Below are 22595 nucleotides of genomic sequence, written 5' to 3' on the forward strand. Positions count from 1 at the left end.
CAAATGCACTGCATGGGGTGTGGAGGACCCGAGCTGATTAGATTACCACAACATCAGCCTGAGGCCGCCATTTTTAGAATCTCTAAAGGACAAAAGAGGGAAATTACAGTTTTTACTCCACTTTTATGGAAAGTAACTTTAAAAGTATAGCGTGTGTCATCAAACCTCCTCTGTAGGTCACCTAGGTTTCCCGGCGTTGCTTTGATTTCTTTTAGATATGCTTTTAAACGGGGGGGGGGGGAAGTGTTCCACTATTAATCTCTTTAAAGGTAATCTAAATATACGGAGGAGGAAAACAGCCCTAAATTTCATATGGTTTACTATAAGAGTAGCATTTCGGAGAGTTGTCTGCATCATTTGAAAACCACTAACTAGGCTTTTAATCACCGCGCATTCCTCGATGATTGAGTGCTGAGAAGGACGGGACCTTTCTAATTGGACTATATTATGTTTCTTCTACCCTATTTAGTACTACACAGTGGACCGTTTGTTTCTCCTCCCCCATGTCTGCAGCAGGAGGGTCTATGCCACCAACTCCTTTCAAGAAAGAGGTTCTTCCCTATGGGTCGTTCCCGGTACGCCAGCCCTGGCCAGGAGGCACGGAGGAGGGTAACACAAAGATGAGGGCAAGCAGAACCTTATGCAACCCGTTTTGGAAAAGGGGGACCCCGGGGTAAATCCCCACCTGCCACCCCCCACCCCACCCCCCTTTTAAATTGCTCCTCAAAGTCTTCGGAACTGTTCGCCGCTCGCCTACTACTGTATACACCACACGGATCGGGGAAACGAGAAGATGGAAGATAAAAGGAGAGAGGTGTATGTGTGTGTATATATGTGTGTGTCTGGAAAGGAAGATTAGGCCCGTAATGAGCCCGATTAGTACCACAAAACACAACAAATAACAGTGGCCTTGGGTTGAACAAGGACATAGCGCCCCAATTCGTCTTACCTCGGCTCCCAATAACATAAATATTTGCCAAAAAAAACACAATCCCCGCGCCTGTTCTTTAAAGCGAGAGACAACCCAAGCAAAAAAAAAAGCACGCTTTCATCGCATTAAGCGACCTCTGGGAGATTTATTTCTAGCAGGAGGCTGGCATAGCGGGGGCCCCCACCCCAAACACACACACACAACACAACACACAACACACACACACACCACCCATCAGCTCCGCCAGTTACAATAACGCGCCATATTCGCAAGATAGAGCGACTCCCTCTCCCTTTTAAGCCACCGGAGCGAGGTGAGCATACGGAGTAAAAAGAAGAGCCACAATCCAGAATGAATATAATACACGCGTGTATATAGATATATATATATATACACACACACACACACCCCAGAGATGCGCCGCCACTTTTTAGCCTTTCTTTTTGAAAGGTTTCCCCCCCCCCCCCCCGCCGCCGCCGCCGCCGCCTTTCCCCCTCAGGCTCCCATCACGGGGCATGACAACCACAATAAATAAAGGATAATAATGGCAGACTCACCTGTAATGGTCACAGGCCAGGCAAGCAGCACCCCCTTCACCGAGCCCCTCTCTTACCCCAACCAAAACAATGCAAGAGTCCCACTGCGGATGTCCCTCGCCTGGGCAGGACGGAGCCCCTCAGCCGCCTGTGGGGAGCTGGGGGTGGGGAGAGGCTGACTGGCAGCAGGGAACCCCCGAGGAAGGCGGCTGGGCTGCACCAGAGTCCCGCGGCGGCCGAGGGAGAAGCGCCTTCGCCTCAGGACCTCTGCACAAACCCCCTAACTGCCACTGCTGCTGCTGCTGCTGCCGCGGCCGCCGCTGCTGCTCCTGCTCCCGTCTCCCTCCTCGCAGCCGCCTACGCTCCCTCCTATGTCACTGCCTCTCTCTTTGGGAAAATGGCGTCGCCTCACTCCCCCCCCCCTTCCTCCCGCTGCACGGGGTTCACCCGTCCCGCCTGGCAGGGGCAGGGTTACCAGGGCGAAGCCAAACAGCCGCCATTTTGCTTGTGGGCTGGAGTTCGGTTGGTGCCCGGCAGCGCGAGACGCCCCTCGCCCGCCGCCGCCGGGTCCATTTTTGCAATGTGTGTGTGTGTGTGTGTGTGTGTGTGTGTTTCCTTAATAAAGCGAGGCGACGGGAGCGCGAATGGGGCAGCGCGCAGGGAGGAAAGGAGGGTCGGGGAAGCGCCGGGTGGGAACGAGGGCACAGGGGGGAGTCGTTTGGGTTCGGATTCAGGGCGGCCTGGCAAGGCTTTCAGCTCTGACAGGCGGTGAGGGGACAGAGGAAGTTGCCCGAAGCAAGGATTTCCTAAGGAAGACTGACGGGGTCGCAGCCCCCACCGTCTATGTATGTTTTAAGAGTTCACGATCAGGATCTACAAAACAAACTGCTTTAGTTCCCGGGGCCTCGGGGTGAGCAACGTGCAAAGTGTCATCTCGGGACCACTGGCATGGCTCTGGGTTTGTGCACGCGTATAAGCTTCAGACGTGAAAACTAGTGGCTCTGGGTTTGTGCACGCGTATAAGCCGTACATTGGACTTCAGACGTGGAAACTAGTCCTTTTCAGCAGCTGGCAGAAACGTGTCCCTTTAGCGTTTGGGCGGCCCAGGGAGGAAGCCGCGATCGACTGCGTTTCTTTTCTAGGCCAAGGGTTCAGGGTTGCAGCTCGGCGGCCGCGGAGAGGCTCGTCTCGGGCAGCTGCGACTCGTGGCATCGGAGGGATTCATTTTCTCGTTTTCACCCTCGGACAGGTGCGAGCGAAGGGTCGGATCCGCTTCCTCCAAAGGATTACTGCAGCGGAGGGAATGGCCCTTCTCTGGAAATCTCGGGACACCTGTCACCGAGAGAAGAGTCCCGCAACTCGTCCCCGTCCCGTCCCCCATTTTGATCGCGGCCACCAGCTATGGCGGCCTCCCCGTCAGTGCCGAGCGCCTTCCTTCCCCGCCACCCGCCGGCTTCCCGGCCCGCCTGCTCGCAGCCCCTCCGGCGGGAGTCGAGCGAGGGAGGGGAAGGCAGGCAGGCAGGCAAGGCTGGGGTTTTCGCTCGCCGCCCGCCAGGGGCTGAGTGAGCCTCCTTCAGTGCGCAAGCTCGGGGCACCAGATAAAAGCCGGGCTGGCAGCTCTTGCCCTGCCTTGATGGAGCCGAGACCATCGAGTGGCAGAAGGAGGGAGTTATAGGAACAGGCTTAGATAAGAGGAGCTCGCTCCCGGGAGGAGGAGGAGGAGGAGGAAGCAGCAGCTGAGGTGGGAATGGCACTTGTCTGGCTGCCCGACTGGACCCCACAGAAGGCGGCTGCCATGGGGCACAGAGTATGCAGAGGGGTGAGAAAGGGAGGGCGATTAAATGTCTTGTGACCATGGTGGAGTGTGTGGATGTGCTTATTGTTTATTATTATTATTATTATTATTATTATTATTATTATTATTATTATCACCCCCCCTTGTCTAATCCCGATGTGTATCTATTTCTTTCTCCCTTTCTAGGACGCTCGGTGGGGCTGCTCGCTTGGGGGTTCCGCCTGTTGTAATACGAAATGGCGCCTGCCGTCTCGGGGCGGTTGGTGATTGTCGCGCCGCGAGGTTGTTGTTCTCCTCCCTCCTCCCCTCCCCCTTCCTGTCTTTGGCCGTTTCTCCGCAGCGAACCGCGGAGAGCGCACTGAGTCAGGAGGAGGGTGGGGGAGCGGCGGCGGCGGCGGCGGCGTCGTCCGCGCAGCCAATCAGCTCTGCGGACGGGCCTCGGCGCCGCGCTCCGATTGGCCGGCGGTGACATCATCCTGCAGCAGGGGCAGACGCAGCTGCTGGGCAGGGCTCGGGGAGCTGTCGGGGGCGGCTGGTGCAAAGGGAGAAAACGGGCGCCATGATAGCAGCCGCGGTGGGTGAGGAGAGGGGGCAGAGGCTTCTCCGGAGACGCGGCGGGGCCGAGGGGGCGGAAGGGCAGCGGGGGGGGGGGGCGGCCGCGCCCTCCCGCGTCCCCTCGACCGGCAGCGGCGTCGGGGCTCGGAGGAAGGTCCGCTGCTCGGCGGCGTCTCGTAACTGCGTCAGTCCAAGATGGCGCGAGGTGTCCCTGGAGAGGGAAGGGAGCCGCACGTCCGCCGGAGGTCATGTGACCGCGTTGCATTCTTGTGTGGGGCTTGGCGGAGGACCAAGCTGGCTGAGGAGGCGGCGTCGTCGTCGTCGTCGTCCGTGGCTCTTCGGCTTGACAGGGATGTGAGGGGGGCGGGGGGGGAGTCCCTTTCCGTGCGGTCGCGACGGTTGCCTTCCTCTTTTCACATACACGCCCCCCCTCCCCCACCCGCGTCGAGCAGCTGTTAAGCGAAGCGTCTTCTCTTCCTCCCTCGTCGACTGCTTTGACAGGGACCTCCCCTCCCCCTCCCCCCCACAGCCGCCGCTTCTGCCAGGGAAAGTTCTCGCTCCCTTTTTATTTTTTTTTTCCCCACGCGCGGGGGGGGGAGGGGGAGGCGGAGCGCGTGACGCCCGCGGCGGCTTAAAGGCGGCGGCGGGGGGGGGGGAGGGGAGGGACGCGAACTGCGAGAATGACTGAACTGCGGGACTGAGAATGCGGAGGAGCTGTTGGGACTCCGGAGTAAAAACACTTCCCCCTTTTTTTTTGCGAGGGAGGGTAGGCTCGTTTAGCTCGGCTCAGTTTGCAGTTCTGCAAAACAAGGCAGTGTTGGAAGGGGTCCCGAGGGTCCTCTAGTCTGACCCCCTGCATTTAGGAATCCTGCCCGCGGGTGGGGATCCACTTTGCTAACCGGCTTTGTGCGACCCGCATTAAGGCCTCTCTCTTCTTGCCAGCTGGTGGTGGCGCAGAGTGACTCCATCCTTCAGTGTTTTCCGGATTTCCACCCACCCACCCTGCCCCATCCGCGCCTTGCAAGGGAAAATATGACACACTTCACGTAGTCCGTGTTGGGGATGCAAGGAGGAAGTTGGTCATCGATGATAGCATGGTTGTTGTAGTGTAGTGCAGCTGCCTTTCTGCGAAACTAATGGATGAAGATCCTGATCTCCCTCCCCTTGCAGGGAGATTTCTGATCTCCATTTTAGGTTCCAAGGATGACGGTGGTGAAGGAGAAGCTGAATGTAACAGGATAGACCTTCTTAGCTACACTCTTTTTGAAGAAAACACATGACTTGGTGCAACCTAAAGTGACAGGGCACATTCCTAACCCATCAGACTGGACATATTTGACCATATCTGGATGTAGCCTGACTCTTTTTTTAATGCTGTTAACTAATCATTAGCAAGGGCTGGAAATACGCTTGGAACTTGTGTGCTCTTAAAAAAAGAAGAACCTACATTCTTCTAGTTCTAAATATTATTAGTTTGTGCTGCATGTACTTGTTGCTGAACTGCATTATTAATCCTAACCATCAATAGGTGGATCTTGGATTGTTTTGGTTTTACAGTGGTAACATTTAAAAACAGACACCTGAACATTTGGCCTCCCGCGCCCCCAGTGTTAGGACTATTTGGGGATATTAATCTAAAATATATAAGCTATAGCTGAGGGTGAAGCCCAGTTGCTTACATAACTTTATTTTGTTGCTAAAGTTATCTGCTTTAGTTACAGCTCTGAAGGGAATTTTTTTAATAGCATACAATAATGGGGAATTCTTAAAAAGTGTGCTTTTCCATGGTATCGAACAGAAAACAAGTTTTAAAACACTGTAGGAAGTAACATTTAACATGGGTTTTTTTGTAGATTTTGAAATTGTAAGTAGATCTATTTGAAGACTAATGTTTCAGGAAGATGCAACCTTGACAGTGTCAAACCCAGCTTCCCTTCAAGTGTTAGACAAACAGTGGCTTACATGACATTTCCTCCTTACAAAATTTGCTTCACACTGGGATGTTTGAGGGGAGGGTGAAATAAAAGAAGAAACTGGTAAATTTGGTAATGAACTCTTCTGACACCATTCATACTTATTGTCAGAATAGTTCTTTTATTTCACCCTCCCCCCATTTGATTACTAACCATTTTATAACCTTTTGCTTTTAACTTTGTTTGTTACAGGCCCACTGTGCCCCCAAAAATGTTTGACTTGGATTGGTCTGTTGTAGGTGGTATTATTGGCAGTTTCAACTATTTATGAATCCTGAAGCCTAAATAATTAGATAAACCTGTTCTCCCAAAACTACTTCAGCTTGTTTGTGGACTTGGTGAACACAACAGAAATACAGTAATACCTGGCATGAAATTTGATAGTCATCGTTACCACAATCATGATCTTGAAATTTGCCCATTAGCTGAGTGAAGTTAGTTCTTCACTTAGAATTAAAAGCCAAAATGATAGGATCTGCTCCTTTGATAGCTGTAATAAACCACATGGAAAATCCCAATATACCCAGCTTGGGGAGGAGGAGCCACTGTATTGAAAAGTGGCAGGTGTTTAACTAAATGCACCATATTCCCATAAATACTATGTTATGTACCAGGTGTTAATGATTGTATTATTCATTTGTAGAGGCAGCAATTCTAGTACAGCGGAGAAGTACAGCTGAATAAGAATCGATTATTTTAAGTGTTACACGAAGAGTAGAAACCCTTGAGGAATTTCAGTAAGTGTAATTCTGCTAGATATAAAAGGAATACACTTAGTTTGTGTGACAGAATCATCAGGTACAACCCAAAAACATCAGCCAAGAAAAAAACCAGTTCGCTCAAGATTCTGATTCTAAGATACACAACTGCTTTTGTGGAGACTGACAGACACAGCTCATGTGAATGTTCATACTGAAAAAACCCATTTGGTGAAGTGGAACTCTTGAAGTTACATACTGACTGAGAAGTGTGCTGATGAGTGGGGGAAACATCCAGATTTGGATAAACTGCATAATGGACTTGACTTCAGCCACAGGGTGTTACTACCACCATTGCTTTATGTGCTTCAGTCATCCTGTTTCATTGCCATTTATCTTAGCCCATAACCAAGGGCAAGATGTTCAATTTCCACAAGATAGGCGAGTATCTTGGTGAACTTGTAGCCATTATGCATAAATGCCCATATTCAGAAAAAGTAATATACCGTTATATTTTGGAGAGCTGGTAACTATAGGTGAAATAGCAGGGAGAAGTTGAGTTGCTTCTCTGGGCTTCCCTACAATGTTTTTGGAGAGAAACGGCACAGTGACAAAGTGACTTCCAAAAAGATGCATAAGCAGATATATGGCGATATGTTCATACTCGGGAGTGTGATCTGTGCCCAGGAGCATTGCAAGATGGCCTTGGCACAAATCTCTAGTTCATGAATTTTTTAGACATCTGATTGGTTTTCTAATGCTTTGGGAAAAGAGTTACTAAGTTAAGTGCAAGAGAAGTGCTTCACAATCCAGCATGCTGTCATTGCTGCAGTGCATCCACAATAATTCATGTCACATTTGCAAGTTACTCATAAGCATTCACCTCCACAGGTAGTACCGTATTTTTCGCCCTATAGGAAGCAATTTTTCCCATCCAAAAAGGAAGGGGAAATGTGTGTGCATCCTATGGGGCGAATGCAGGCTTTCGCTGAAGCCTGGAGAGCGAGAGGCGTCGGTGCGCACCGACACCTCTCGCTCTCCAGGATCCAGTAAGCTATCCGCAAGCCTTGCGTGCCCGGGGGAACTCCCCCCGGCGCGCAGGGCTTGCGGGCGGCAGCGCGGGGCACCCTTTGGAGGACACCCCGTGCTTCGCGCAGGTGTCTGCAGCCTGCCGCCCAGCGGGCGGGGCGCCCTGAAACAGAGCGTGCCGGACAGACATCCGCAGCGTGGGGAGCCCTGCAGGAGTTCCCCGCAGAGCTCCCCACGCTGCGGATAGCAGCCTGCCGCCCGGCGCCTGTAGCGCCCTGAAGCAGAGCGCCCCGCGCGCCGGACAGACATCGGCCAGCCACACAAGCTTGGGGGACAGCGGGGAGGCGCAGCGCCACCATCCCACTGTTCCCCGACCTGGTTTTGGGGGGGAAATAAAGGAAATTTTTCCCCCTTTATTTCCCCCCCCAAAAAAGTAGGTGCGTTCTATGGGATGGAGCGTCCTATGGGACGAAAAATACGGTACTTCAAAGGTATTGCAAGATGCTCTTCCAAATAGTTGTGTCTGTCCTCCTTGCAATCTGATTTGGATAATCAGAAAAGCGGAAGCTATAGTTTGGGGAACACCATTCTGAAGTTGGTGTTCCAACAATAAGGGCCAGCAGTGTGCCCCTGAGTGGGCACAATTCCTTCCATGCCATGAATGGCGCATAGCATGTAATTAATGCAAATGAGTTCTTTCCATGCAGTGAACCCAGTTCCAGAACCCAGGACAACTATTGAATTTTCTCTAGTGAAGGACATTGTGAATTTCCAAAAACAAGATGTACTGCCTATTTTGTCAAAACTGCTGTAAGTTTGCTCAAGTTTTCTGTGTGTGGGTGAATGTAACAGGAAATTTGGTGGTGGTGAGTAACATAGTTTGCAGTAAAAAGACTGTAATAGAATAGTAAAATTGTTACTCGGACCACAAAAATTGTTCATACTTCACCTTGCTGTTCATTGTGAACACTTGAAATAAAGCCAGTATAAATTTCTTTGTTTCCAAGTGAAGTCAGTCAAGTGAAATTGGCATTTGAGCCAAACACTTAGAACGGTGGGTGGGGAACGTGTGGCTCTCCATATGTTGTTGGACTCCCAAAACCATAATCTCCAGCCAGTGATGAGAGTTGTTACTTTCTGGAGGGCTACAGGTTAGCCACCCTTGAGTTAGAGTTAAACCCTAGAATGTCACAGCTTATACAGAAAGTATAAAAAAAACCCCTAGGTATTCAAATTCTGTCTTCTGACTATTTTGAGTGAAAGAAGGTTCAAGCTGGTTTTCTCTCTTCAGCTACGCCTTCCTTTCTCTTCAGCTACGCCTTCCTTGAAAGTTGTGGGTATATTTAGCTGAATTGAGAAACCACCTGGTGGCTTCCTCTCAGCTCAGTTCACTTGGGCTGCCTGTATGTTTACCACAGCTTCAAAAAAAGTGCATTTGATTTGGGCAAGACATTTTTGTATTTGTACTGAACTGTGTTTGGAAGGAATATACTGAAAACAAATATGGCCAGGCAAGCAAATGTAGTGAGTACTGACCTTAGAACGTAGAATATGGTTTTGGAATAGAAATAGACCACATCTCCCTACTAAAAAAATGCAGATATTGTGGCAGGCAGATTGGATGTTGTGTTGGAGAATTTTCAGGAAAATCTATTCCGCAGATGTGAATATCCTGTGCGCACTGTGATCCTTATAAGATGGACAAGTTTCTTTAGGAAGGCTTCGGAGAGGCTCTTCATGTGCATTTACCTACAGAGGTTAGGTGGGTGACTATGAAATTGGTTTCTCAGTAGCCATGTCCTAATTTTGGAATGCCCTCCCCAGGGTAATTTGCCTGGCACATACTTGTAAGATGTTTACATACCAGTTGAAAATACTTTTGAGGATTAGCGATCTCTGCTAACTCTTCCCTGCTGGTTGTGTTCCTGTTGTGATGTCTTACCGTTTGTTTTTTTACTCCCAACTTTTTTTACTGTGTATAATCTTTTCCGCAGCTTCGAAATTGGGGCATTCCATGCACTGCAAGAAGAAGCCCTTGACCCCTTCTTCAATCCCATCTTGGATCAGATTAAGAGTGAAGGGTAGCTTTGGCTCTGTTTGGTGGCTACTTGGAGCATCCAGCAAATGCAGATAAGCTTTTGCTTCACCTTCGCCCTCAAGCTCAGAGGTGATGGTGAGAAGAATATTAAATTTCCTTTGTATTTGCCAGGTGCCCTGAATGCCTGTCTGCCTCCCTGCTCCCCCCTTTGAGGCAGGTGCAGAGATAGGATAGAGCCAAAAAAATCTTGAGGCTCCCGCCTAATTTGGGAGCTGAGGAAAGAATGAGACCTCTCTCTGCCTCCTGCAGCTCCAAGACTGTGAGGAAGCCTTGGATACATCACCTTTAATAGAAGCTGACTGAGATTTGCTGCGGTGAGCAAGTTTGAGCCCCCCTGACAGGGAAGACCATAGAATGTAAACAAGGCCAAAAAAAAAAAAAAAAGACGAGAAAAAAATGCACATTTGGGCAATGGGATTCTAAAAGCAGTATGACCAGGCCTTCTCATTGTAGTCTGAGGTTTGGTTAGATGTAGGATTTTGGTACTGGATGATTATTTAACTTACGCTTGTCTGGTGTTTAAAAGCAATTTTCATGTTGCTACTTCTATCATTGTTATTAAGGCTATGGGAAAATGTATGGCCCACTTGACAACACAAGGCATGAGCAGACTACTTTGGAAGCATTTATAGGTCTTGCTGCTTGCACGTCAGGGTTTTAGGAGCTGCTAAAACAATGCCAGTAACTATAGCCTGTTAACTTTATAATCCGAGATACTGTTTTTTTACATCATTAGATGTGCACATAAGTCTGCAACTTTTGGGGAACAAATAACGGTGCATCACCTTTTCATAGTGAGGTTAACATCCAGAACTGACAAAACCTGGATTGTGAGGCATCCTTGGTGATTGTGGACAAGAGCATTGAACAGCTCCCAAGCTGCTTGTTTGAAAAGGAAATCATACACGTGCATGAGGGTGTTCTCAGCATCTTGCAAAGCCTCTGAACTTCAATCACTTGTATCCCAGTTAGTGCAATCCTGAATTACTTCAAGAGAATGAAATCAAGTAAGACTGCAATTCTGTACTCTTAACTTGGGAGCAAGTGCCATTCAGCTTGATTGGGCTGGGTTGATACGTATAAGGTTGCACTGTAAGGCAGCTTCTCCGATTGTAAAGTAAATTGAATGGCAATCTACCAAGAAACTAACATTTCAAACCACAAACAATAAATTGTGGTTTGTTCCTAACTGTTTAGTAGATTGCAGCTGGGAGCAATTGATAAAGCTGGGTCATGCTGGATGTATGTGTTTGAATTATGGCCTTCAAAACATTCTGTGGCTCCAGTTCAACTTATTTTGAGAGGGGAGAAATGTAAGCAGTAATGTTAGGAACCTAGCATTAGTGCTTACTGCCAGAATTCCAGTCTTAAACATGAACACAACTACTGTACTGCTATCTGTTTAAAGAATGGATCTGTCCTCTTGCTAAAAGTACCAAATACCAAATTATTTGGACTTGAGGATACCTGGTGATAGTTGTGATCCAATACAGCCGCTTTTAAATATTTATAATGGTAAGGAAATGCTGTTTATCATAGACTAGTGCAGCCACTACATAATGCAAGACTGAAACCTTCAAACTGAACTTGGGGAAAAAGTAGGGATATCTATGGCACCATATCATTTGCATTCACACACTTAATCTCTAAGGGCTCGCAGCAAAAGTGAAAGTGTGTGGTGTCTAAAAGACTTAAAGCAGGCTTGGAAAACTTGCCACCCAGCAACATATTAAAGGCTACAACTCTTTCCTGAAAGAGCTCCCATGACTAAACTGGGAAGCCATCAGGGAAGTTGGAATTTCTTGTTTCTGGAAACCCCTTTTGGAATAGCAATCTGAATACCCTTGTGAGGACAGAATAGGCCTTGGGGACTACCTTACTTCTAGTGAAAGCCAGTTTGGAATAATGCTTAGTGTGTCAGACTAGGAACCTGTCAGGCAACAGCATAGGTCTGGATGCTCACGAAGCTCACTGGGTGACCTTGGCCCAGTTATTGTTCTTACCTGTCTCTCGTGGTGGTTAAGATAAAAGGGGGGGGGGGAGCCCCATATGTTACCTTGAACCCTCCTTTGTGTGTCCTAGGCTTCTGTTTCGTTGAAACAAAAAACATTTTAAAACAAAAGTTATGGGGGGGGAAATACAACTTAATAGTTCATGTGGTGTAATGTGGGGGGGGGGGGTCCACAAGTGGTAGGAACCCATAATGTGTAAGCATTAGAAATACAGTGGTGCCCCGCAAGACGAATGCCTCGCAAGACGGAAAACTCGCTAGACGAAAGAGTTTTCCGTTTTGGAGGTGCTTCGCAAAACGAATTTCCTATGGGCTTGCTTCACAAGACGAAAATGTCTTGCGAGTTCCTGCGGGTTTTTTTCCCTCCCCCCCCCTTTTCTAAGCTGCTAAACCACTTATCCGCTAAGCCGATAAGCCGCTAAAAGCCTCTAAACCGCTAATAGCGCTAATCCGTCAATGGGCTTGCTTCGCAAGACGAAAAAACGGCTAGATGAAGAGACTCGCGGAACGGATTAATTTCGTCTTGCGAGGCACCACTGTGTAGTCCAATGTAATTGTGCAACATTTTTATGCAGTGTTTGTTAGGTAAGGAAGTGTTTGCTGATGGCTCCCTTATGCCTAATCCGTTCGTGAAAGCCCACAGGAATTTCTCAACCCCCTAGAGTGCTGCTCCTTGCAGCCAAAAAGGTGCTTTAGCTATTGATAAATGGCCCTACTCTAGAGATCTAGAACAGAGATGGGGAAACGTTTTAAGCCTAAAGGCTACATTCCCTTCTAGGCAACTTTCCAAGAGTCACATTCCAGTGTGGTGGGTGTAGCTAGAGGCAAAGGTGCACAGAGCAGCAAATACAAATTTTACCTTTGTACGGTAGGCAGGCTAGTTTCCACACCCTTCTCTCCAGGTAAACAAAAGGCATTATCAGAGTTCAAGGACCCATTCCAGCTAGACTGGAAGAAGGCGTGAATCTGCCAGTGAGGGGTGCAGCGTGGGGAGTTTTTAGAGTCAGCTAGTGTGAGGCACCAGCCAGGGAACCAGCAAAGGAAGAAGTCTCAAGAGCTAGGGGTGTGGTGGTGGGAGAATGACAATGAGTGGTCAGAAGGAGCAGACGGCGGGGGGGGGGGGAGGTGTTGGAAGCAAAATAGGCAACAGGGTTTAGTGAGAAGGAAGAGGCTGCGGCAGAGAGCAGATGCGGAGACTGGAGAGGAGTTTGACCAAGAGACAGTTCAGACATGCTGCTGAAGAATCCAGGGAGTGTCCCCCTTCTGCGACCAGCTTTCTCTCCCCCCCCCCCCCCCCAGTCTCCTAGAATACAGGGAGAAATGAAAAGAGCAGAGCAGAGATTGGTTGTGTGCAGATGCAGTTTGAGACTGCTGGGAAAAACCCTGGAGAGAAGGAGCCTTAGAGCATGGTGGGAAGACTGAAGGACCTTCAGTCCCTGCAACTGCCTCATTGGAGCAAGACCTAGTGGGAAGAGTTGCTGGGATCACGAGGCCTGCACTGTTTTGGTTTCTGTGAACGGCGTTTCCGTGCGCTGCTCTGGCTCAGCAGAAGCAGCTTCGTCATGCTGGCCACATGACCTGGAAGCTGTGTGCAGACAAATGCCAGCTCCCTCAGCCTATAGAGCGAGATGAGTGCCACAACCCCAGAGTCGTCCGTGACTGGACCTAACAGTCAGGGGTACCTTTACCTTTATATTTATGGTGGAGATAAGGTGGAATGAAACAAAATTGGAGTTCTACTCACAAGAACAATGGGCTTTCAAGGATAGATAATGGAGAAAAGTTGAACTCACATGCTTTTTCCTTAACAATATTTAATTTCAGAATGTAAAATTACCTAACTGCACCACTATATGTTAGAGATTGCATGGGGGGGAGGGGATCAGTAGCTGCCTGGCTTATGTGAACCACTGTGAATAAACAGTGTACTTCTATTCTGCACCACCTTAATCAGTGTGCAAAAATGCAAGATTTCAACAGATTCATTTTGCTACATCAACCTAAGTTTGAATTGCCAGCAGTTGCAGGGAGTGTATGGTGAATAGGCCCTACCATTACAAAGTGAAGAAAACATGAGCCTCTCCCATATCATCCACTAGTTCCAACTTGTAGAAATGCCCCCAAGTGCAGAACACTAAATGACTTGCTAGTTTTGTCCCTACTTGTGTTTTCCTTCTGGACATTCTTGTGACAAACATTTACACCTGGTTGGAAGAGTTCTCTTCCATGTGAGCTTGGCACTGCCTTTTGGAATACCTGTGCAATTCCATCTCGCTTGCTACTTTCAAAGCCTATCTTTTCCACAAAGCCTTTGATTCAGCAGCCCAGTTCCTCTGCCCTATTACAGTCAAGCCTAAGCACATGGAACTAACAATTGCGTGTTCGTTCTGCTCTTGCCTTGCCTCTACATCCTTCCTCTCCTCTGCCTCCTCCCAAAAAAAGATTAAATTTGAGATTGCAAGGGCCTTGGGCAGGAACATTTCCCCTTTTATGTGTTAAAGCACCATGAATACTGATGGAACAATATCTTGGTATACAGGCAACCCCCAATTGGTGTGGAGGTTGCATTCCTGCCCCCCTCCAAGGCCAGGAGAGAGGGGAATCATTTTCTCCCCTTGTCCACCCTCCCTTCATGCTGCTCCCACCACAATGGCGGCTGCTCTAGGAAGCATGTGTATGGTTGTGCCCTAGAATATATTTGGTAATACTTTTGTAACTAGCTATATTTATGTCTTTGCTTTATTTCCATCCATAATAGACAATTGGGAGCATGGACATGTATCCTATTTAAATGTGTGTGTGTTTTTTACTTCTCCCTCCTGGTGGTTGGTACTACCAGGAGGACTAAGAAGACTTGAGTTGTTTAGGGCTTTACACAAAACGATGAGCACCTTGGATTGGGTCTGGGAACAAACAGGAAGCCCCTGTATCTGCTTTAGAACTGGAGTTTCATTACAGATATTGGGGGCAGTGGTGATGTGATTGAGACTCCTTTGTTGGCTTTGCTGAAACTGATACTGGGTTCATAGAGATGGAAATCTTGTTTGGCATAGAGGAATGTTAGCAGCAGGGGTTGAGAAGGGAATTTCCTTTTGAGAGATGTTCTCCCCCTCCCGCCATCAGGAAACAATTAGGTGGCAGCCTAGTTTCAAGATTGCTGTGCTTCCTGTTACATCTTTGGAGCCTTTTCAGTACATAGGCTGAGTGACGGGCTGCCTCCTGTCACAGCTTCTTACCCTTCTCTAGCTGTGCCACTCACACAACTTCACCGGAGGGGAAACCCGTGATGAAGAAAATTTGCCAATGTAGTGTTTGCAGCCGTACAAAAGCATCTGCCCCCCCCCCCTTTTCTAAAGGGCTGCAATTTCCCCCTCACCCTAATGGCTGGAGGTAGAAGAAACATAAGAGGTGCACATTCCCTTTTCACCTCAATCAGTGTGGTTGCAAAGCTACACTTGCTTAATTTCGCACCATCCCATTGAAAGCGCAGAAGGACATCTCCCTCTTTCATCTTCTCTATTACAGCTGTCTTAGCAGAGTTGAAAGTCGAACAATGTGGATTTCATTTCTGGTAAAAGGAGGATTTCTTCAGCCCTAAGCTACATTCTAGATGCCCGTGTATTAACCAAAGTAGCCTCAGGTTTTGTTGCTCTTTTCAGTGGCAGCTTTTAGATTTGAATACCAGGTTCAAATCTCTCTTCTTCAAGCCCAACTGGTGACCTTGGGCAAATGGCTGTCAAAACTGTACACACAGCAGTTTAAATGGGTTTCATTGCATCCCATGTGTGCATGTTTTTTTTGCATCGTCAACATGATGTCCTCATCCAACTGGCAGCCTTCACCCCTCCCCCAATTTAATGTGGATTTTCCTGCTCTGAACAGTATGGGGGGGGGCATACAGTTGTATATGGCTCAACTGTGGGCATACTGAAGTGAATTGTTGTGGGGTGGGTTCTTGTGTTTTGCTGGGTGCCATCTAACACTATATTGCCTGCTACTTTGGTGAGAGTGCCTCTTCATGAGTGGGTGGGGGGCAGGTGTGATACATATTACTATTATTAAACTATATTGTGTAAGTTTGATATGCCAGAAAACCCATATCTCAAAAAGTTAAAAAAATGGCTATACATGCAGGTAAAACGTCTGCCCGCATGCCTACATTGGGACATATGTGATGCATACAAAGATTAAACTTGGCAAGTTCTACTAGGAAGAGTTGTGCAAGGTCCTGTCCATTAATCCACCATCCCCTTTCTCCTGCTGGAGTAAGCTGTATTCTCCTTTTATATGCAGCAGAAGGAGAGGAACACGTGATTTGTTCTGAAAGGCAGGCTGCAAGTTCTTCAGATATTAGAAGGCTTGAAGAAGCTGTTGTCCTGCTAAAAGAACAAGGCAAGTTAACGAATGCAGGCCCAAAGTTCTTTACGTGGTTGACGGCTCTAAAATGCACCTAGCCATTCTAAAGAAAGTACAAGTTTAAAAGCAAGTGAGAGGAGCAATATCACAATAAGATATAGAAACGAAGAAAGAAAGAAAAGACCACGGGGAGGTACAAGTTGATTTTTCTGTTGCTAAGATATTTTTTCCTGTGCAACTAAGCAGGCAAATACTGTAAACAAAAGCTGAGACTTTTAGCAAGAGCAAACCACAGCTTGTGCTACCGCTGTGCTTGCTGCTGGACAAGGCTGTAGTAATCTCAATTTCCTTATCTTTTGCTTAAATTTAATTACCACAATGAGGTGGGAGTTTTTCTCAACTATGTCTAGACTTCAAAACACTGGTGTTGGGGAGTTGATAAGAGTTTTGGCCTTGGACCAGGGAGGAAGGATTTCAATCCCTGTCCAGCTTTCAACTCGCTGGGTGAGCTCAAGGCAGACTTTTTAACTCTTCCTCACCCTCCCATACTTCTCAGAGCTCTTGAAGGCAGCAAAGGGAGTTCTCTGAACTTGTCAGAGAAACTTTCCATTTTAAATTCCATCTCTTACAGACCCCCCCCCCATCTTTCTTTACTGCTGGCTTGCATAGTCGAAGATCACAGAGACTGAACATAAAGTGAAACTGGCTTCTCCCAACTTCTGCCTCTCTGTGTTCCACTTCTGGAGGCTGTGGGACGAAGCAGTCCTGCTTGCTCTGGCATGGTGGCAAATAGGACAGAGAGCGGCATTTACACCTCTTAGTCTTGCCAAGCCTTGTTCATATCTGAACTTGACCCCAACATCAAGCAATGACCTGCATCTGTCAAAGTTCCAGGCAGAGCTTTACTCACCTAACAATCAACATACTTGGCCTGTTGCAAGTCATCAAGTGATATATGTGCATGGGTGAATAACCCCTTAATAGTGCAAATAAGAATTTTTATTCTTCACAGACTTTTGAACTGTTCATCAATAAATGAGAAAGGGCAAGTACTCCCATTTAATACAGTAAGGTCTGGCTAACACCCCGGGTATCCTGCATTTGCCCTCTAGAACACGGCAGCGGTTTCCTAGCAGACAAGTTAATGTGAAGAGTTTTGTAAACAGGAAGTTAGAAAAACCACAAAACTTGCCTTCTTACGGTGTGATAAATGGTAAGTCAAACTGAAGTTTTGTTTTTCAGCTTTGTTTTCATGTATTTTCACAAATAAATGGTTTTGGCGATAGGCTACCAAAGAGCTGAGAGCTTATGATATTCCTCCTAGACAATAATGAAAATATAGGAACCCTGTCCTCTAGAGCTGCTACGCCTTCAATAATTGCCTGCCAGTATATAATAACAGACTTAGAACTGGAATGAAAGATGTTAGAAATACACTCTCCTTCCTGCAATAAAACTGAATAAATGCTGTCTATGTGTCTGGCTATTTACTAAGGACTTTGAAACAGCTCACACAAGCTCCCAAGACATCCTGTTCGCAGAAGCAACTGACAGGAATGCCTATTGTTCTGCTTTGCTTTTGTGCCTCTAATCTGATTTTTCAAGGGCTATGTGGAAACTGCAGCTGGAAAGGCATTTCAGAACTTCCTTGGCACATCCCTATGCAAGCAAACAAATGAGGCCCTCTACTGGTTAAGGGCACCGTCTTGTTAAAAAAGTAAACACAAAGCACAAACTGAACTCGACAGGAACAGCAGTTTGCTCATCTTTTAATACAGCCCCACAGCTATTCAACACATTGTGGCATTGCTCAGTGTAGCAGCACTGGCATAAAATAAACCAAGTGGATCACATGAAGTGGCCGAGTTGACATTTGCAAAAGGTTACCCACTGTTTCTTTAGCTCCTGAGATTTGAGAAAGGGTTGTGCCATTTCTTCCCTACTGTACCTGTCTTCATTTGCTCTTCTGCTGGAAGGTATAAAGAGGAAGAAACAAGTGATAACGTACCTGTGACCCAAATACTGTTGCACTCCCACCACCCCCCAGACTGCATGGCTAATGTTCACAGATGAGTGGAACTGAAGTCCTTGTTCCCCAACACTGCATTTCAGAGTCTGGTTTCTTCTAAAAACAGAATGAGAGAGCATTGTATAGAGAGTTTTGTGTCTTTTTTTGCCTCTAATAAACAAACGGAGAAGCCCGGCCCCAGGAAATGCAAAACAATATTAATAGGCCTCTTGCTGCTCAGGAAGTGGATTCTTACATAACAAACTACGAACTTGCAGTTTAAGCCACTATTGCAGTTTAAGCCACTACAACGATTGTTTTTAAAAAATCACTCTGGGTTGAACCATTTCCCCTCTGGGGAAAAAGTGCCCTATCTATTCTTGTATTTCACATGTACAAAATGACCAAGGGCAAAAAGTAGAAACTGAAAATACAATTAATTTTTTTAAAAAAATCATTTTATAACCATTGTCTCATAACCGGTTTTGCTTAATTAGAAATAGGTGTTGGCCCGTGCATAAAAAATGTTTTATGGAGTGCAGCAAGTTGTAACTTCTTAGGATCAAGCCCAGCAATTTCAAAAAGAATGCAGCCACCAAACCCTTTCTACTTCAACGTTTCTCTGATTCTTACACTTTCATGCTAGGTCTTCTGAAGATTGACACATGCAGAGTGCCAATTCATTATCACCCCCACAGCTTGTCCCTTTTCTGCATATGAACCTGCCCCAGAACCTGAGATCGTTACTGGAGGCTCCTCTGCATATCACTTCCAAGGAGGGTGGCTTTTCCTGCAGTAGCTTCTCCATCTATCAAACACTTTCCCCAGGGAGATCTACCTGGTGCCAACTTTTTCATTTTGGCATCAGGCAAGGAGATTTGGGCTTCCTAAGTAATTTGGGCAGTGCCTAATGAGTACACGTTTTTTCATGCACTTCAGAGAGTTGGGGTGCTAGGGCAGGGGTAGTAACTGGTGGGGGATACTCTGTGCTCCTGGAGTAGTATGTCCACTTTTGGTCCCCACTCTGCACTTGGCTCTCACCTGTGTCTCCTAGAAGCAACCCCACCGCAGGAATGACTGACCGGCTGGCTAAACCAGGTGAGGGTAGCCAATGTTATCTAAAACCTTTGGTGGCTTAGGGACTTCCTTTGCATGTGAAGACAAGCTCTGGCAGGTTGGACAAGACCAACAGTGAGTCCAATGGTTAAGAAAGTGTGCATGTGCTGTAGAGGGAGGTGAGGGGCAGATGGGGCTCATCCACTGGGAAGGCAGCCCATCTAGAAGAAGGAAAACTTCCAAACCTTCCCTTGCCTTGTGGAATAGCACAGCTCTCCTAGGTAAAGAAGGGACGCAGGTGGCGCTGTGGGTTAAAGCCTCAGCGCCTAGGGCTTGCCGATCGAAAGGTCGGCGGTTCGAATCCCTGCGGCGGGGTGCGCTCCCACTGCTCGGTCCCAGCGCCTGCCAACCTAGCAGTTCGAAAGCACCTCCGGGTGCAAGTAGATAAATAGGGACCGCTTACCAGCGGGAAGGTAAACGGCGTTTCCGTGTGCGGCTCTGGCTCGCCAGAGCAGCGATGTCACGCTGGCCACGTGACCCGGAAGTGTCTCCGGACAGCGCTGGCCCCTGGCCTCTTAAGTGAGATGGGCGCACAACCCCAGAGTCTGTCAAGACTGGCCCGTACGGGCAGGGGTACCTTTACCTTTTACCTAGGTAAAGGGACTCCTGACCATTAGGTCCAGTCGTGACCGACTGGGGTTGCAGCACTCCTCTCGCTTTATTGGCCAAGGGAGCCGGCGTACAGCTTCTGGGTCATGTGGCCAGCATGACTAAGCCGCTTCTGGTGAACCAGAGCAGCACACGGAAACGCCGTTTACCTTCCTGCTGGAGCAGTACCTATTTATCTACTTGCACTTTGACGTGCTTTCGAACTGCTAGGTTGGCAGGAGCAGGGACCGAGCTACGGGAGCTCACCCCGTCATGGGGATTCGAACCGCTGACCTTCTGATCGGCAAGCCCTAGGCTCAGTGGTTTAACCCACAGCGCCACCTATTAAAAGGTAAAGGATCCCTGACAGTTAAGTCCAGTCATGACCGACTCGGGTTGCAGCGCTCATCTCGCTTTACTGGCCAAGGGAGCCGACGTTTGTCCGCTCAGTTTTTCCAGGTCATGTGGCCAGCATAACTAAGCCGCTTCTGGCGAAACCAGAGCAGTGCATGGAAACGCTGTCTGGGACCTTCCAATCAGCAAGCCCTTAGCTCAGTGGTTTAGACCAGTGTTTCCCAACCTTGGGCCTCCAGCTGTTTTTGGACCACCACTCCCATCATCCCTAGCTAGCAAGACCAGTGGTCAGGGATGATGGGAATTGTAGTTCAAAAACAGCTGGAGGCCCAAGGTTGGGAAACACTGGTTTAGACCACAGCACTGCCCGCGCCCCTACCCATTAAACACCTGCAAATAGGTGGTCTCGCTGACTCTCTTTTCCCAATTGCAGGTTCTCCCATCTTCAAGCGTAGCGATTTATAACTATCCCATAAGAATGAATGGGACATGTTTGCCTAGGTAGGAGAATCTACAAAACTCAGGTTGATCCTCAGTTCTATGTTCTTCTAAAAGGGATACATCTTGGGACACCACTAATTAGGTGGGGGATAAACTTGGTCCTTGTCATTGCTGACAACAGCCAGTAAGAACCTATCCTGTCCCTATCTGCATAGTGGGGAAAGTCATTTTCCAACATGAGCCTCAAAACCATTTAAGGGAGATTTACAACATTTTCTCTGTTCCATAAAGAGCCTAAGATTTATCTTGATGATAATAATAATAATAATAATAATAATAATAACAACAACAACAACAATAATTTATTATTTATACCCCGCCCATCTGGCTGGGCCTCCCCAGCCACTCTGGGCGGCTTCCATAGAAACCAAAAATTATCACACGTTAAAAACTTCCCTTAAGATGTCTTCTTAAGATGTCTTCTGAATGTCAGGTAGTTGTTTATCGCTTTGACATCTGCTGGAAGGGCGTTCCACAGGGCGGGCGCCACCACCGAGAAGGCCCTCTGCCTGGTTCCCTGTAGCTTTGCTTCTCGCAATGAGGGAACCGCCAGAAGGCCCTTGGCGCTGGACCTCCGTGTCCGGGCAGAATGATGGGGGTGGAGACGCTCCTTCAGGTATATAATAATGGATGAGCAGGAATTTGAACTCTTCTCTTCTGGGTCCAGCTAAAACACCCCAGACCATACCAATGCTCTTCTTAAAACACAGTGGTGAGTGGAGAGATCTATGTAAACAAAATACAGTATTGAGGAAATAAACGTACCTGAAATAGGGATGTTGAGATTCTAGGGAGATGTCTGGTGCCCTCTAGCGTTCCTTTTTGTTAGAACACACACAATCTTCCCCCTTTTAGAAAAGCAAAAGTTTTGTCACATTCAGCGTGCAAAAGATATGTATATTACATTTCATCTCGTTATTGTGCATAGTTTTATTTAGCATGGGTGCACTGCCACTATGACCGCCCTTCAATTAAGTTTTTAATGGATGGATGATCTGCTTTTTAACCTATTCAGTTAAATGTGCACATTATCACAATCTCGATATAGGTGCTATCTGGAGATATTGGAATAAGTGTGACGTAACTAATGGTCATTCGGTAGATATTATTAATATTATTAGACTGGCAGGTGTTGCAGGCACACAAAACAAAATAAGTGAACAACACTAATGCTAAATGTGGAAGCTAAATTCATATGGAATTTATGGAATCTTGCATGCGGTTTCCAACCTTTCTTGCCATATCTTTAAAATGCAAGATGAACAAGTATAGAATAGCAGCGTGGGGCTGGATTATCTTTCAGAGAGCAGTGTGTGGGGAAATGGTTAAAAAGCCCTCTCTCTGTGCCATGGTCCAAGTTCTGATTTTATTCCCCATTGCCATGACTGAGATTTAAAGAATAAAAAAAACCATGCCTGCTAAATACTTGTATATTTAAATCAGGTCCAAGACATTGGCTGGATAGTTATTCCCTCCCCCACCACCAGAAAATGCAGGAGAAAACTGAAAGTCAAAACAAAAATGAGAAATAAAAGGGCAGCTGCAGCCTTGTGCAAACTGTTTTATTATTTTGCCACAAATATAACATGCAACTCCCTCAGTTAACCTTTCCATTCTTCCATAAATGTATTTATGCCTCCATTCCTCCTCTTTTTTTAATCAACACACTAACTTCATATTCACATAAATGGGGAGAGCCAGACTCTTAACTATCATATCAGACCCTTGGAAGGGCTTGTGATTTTCTGTGGATCAAAGAGATTGCCTGTTCCCTCCCTCCTCTTCTCAGCCACTTCCTTATTTGTAGATTTATAAATCATTCACCAGCCGTCCTGAAATAGGTCCAGGTTTCCTTATTTGTAAACTCTGCTTCCCACCCCCACCCCTAGTTGCAGTACTAATTAACCAAGCCTCCCCTGTAGGAAGAAACTTAAATTTCCACTGCAAGAGGATAGCCACATCAGGATAACTCTGTGCAGGGACTTTTTGCTGCCTGAGAGGAGACAGGCTGGCCATACCCCATATTTTGTGCAAAGAAGCTGGCAA

General features: G+C 47.4%; 1 protein-coding gene and 1 long non-coding RNA gene across 21 annotated transcripts in view; one reads left to right on the forward strand and one right to left on the reverse strand.

Annotated features, from left to right (window-relative positions):
* Positions 1 to 1894, reverse strand: part of KMT2E (lysine methyltransferase 2E (inactive)) — a 59917-nt gene extending 58023 nt beyond the window's left edge. For 6 of the 9 annotated variants that reach the window (XM_079993520.1, XM_079993527.1, XM_079993525.1 and 3 more), the window contains exon 1: positions 1489 to 1890. The gene's annotated coding sequence lies outside the window, so the exon portion shown is untranslated. Of the gene's footprint in view, positions 1 to 1488 lie in introns of all 9 variants that reach the window. The other 3 variants (XM_079993529.1, XM_079993521.1, XM_079993530.1) reach the window with 3 other exon arrangements.
* A 782-nt stretch (positions 1895 to 2676) lies between these two features.
* On the forward strand, positions 2677 to 17452 carry LOC307225681. 12 transcript variants are annotated; one of them, XR_013843113.1, is made up of 7 exons: positions 2731 to 3286; positions 3449 to 3544; positions 4760 to 4863; positions 6434 to 6527; positions 9179 to 9279; positions 9512 to 10622; positions 15152 to 17452. It is a non-coding gene; the product is annotated as an uncharacterized lncRNA (long non-coding RNA). The 12 variants fall into 12 exon arrangements; XR_013843112.1 differs by lacking the exons at positions 2731 to 3286; positions 3449 to 3544; positions 4760 to 4863 and adding an exon at positions 2677 to 2716; XR_013843114.1 differs by lacking the exons at positions 3449 to 3544; positions 4760 to 4863 and having other exon boundaries at positions 2734 to 3286.
* The last annotated feature ends 5143 nt before the right edge of the window (positions 17453 to 22595 follow it).

The sequence above is a fragment of the Podarcis cretensis genome, assembly GCF_951804945.1.
Source record: "Podarcis cretensis genome assembly, chromosome: 10".
Lineage (NCBI taxonomy): Eukaryota > Metazoa > Chordata > Lepidosauria > Squamata > Lacertidae > Podarcis > Podarcis cretensis.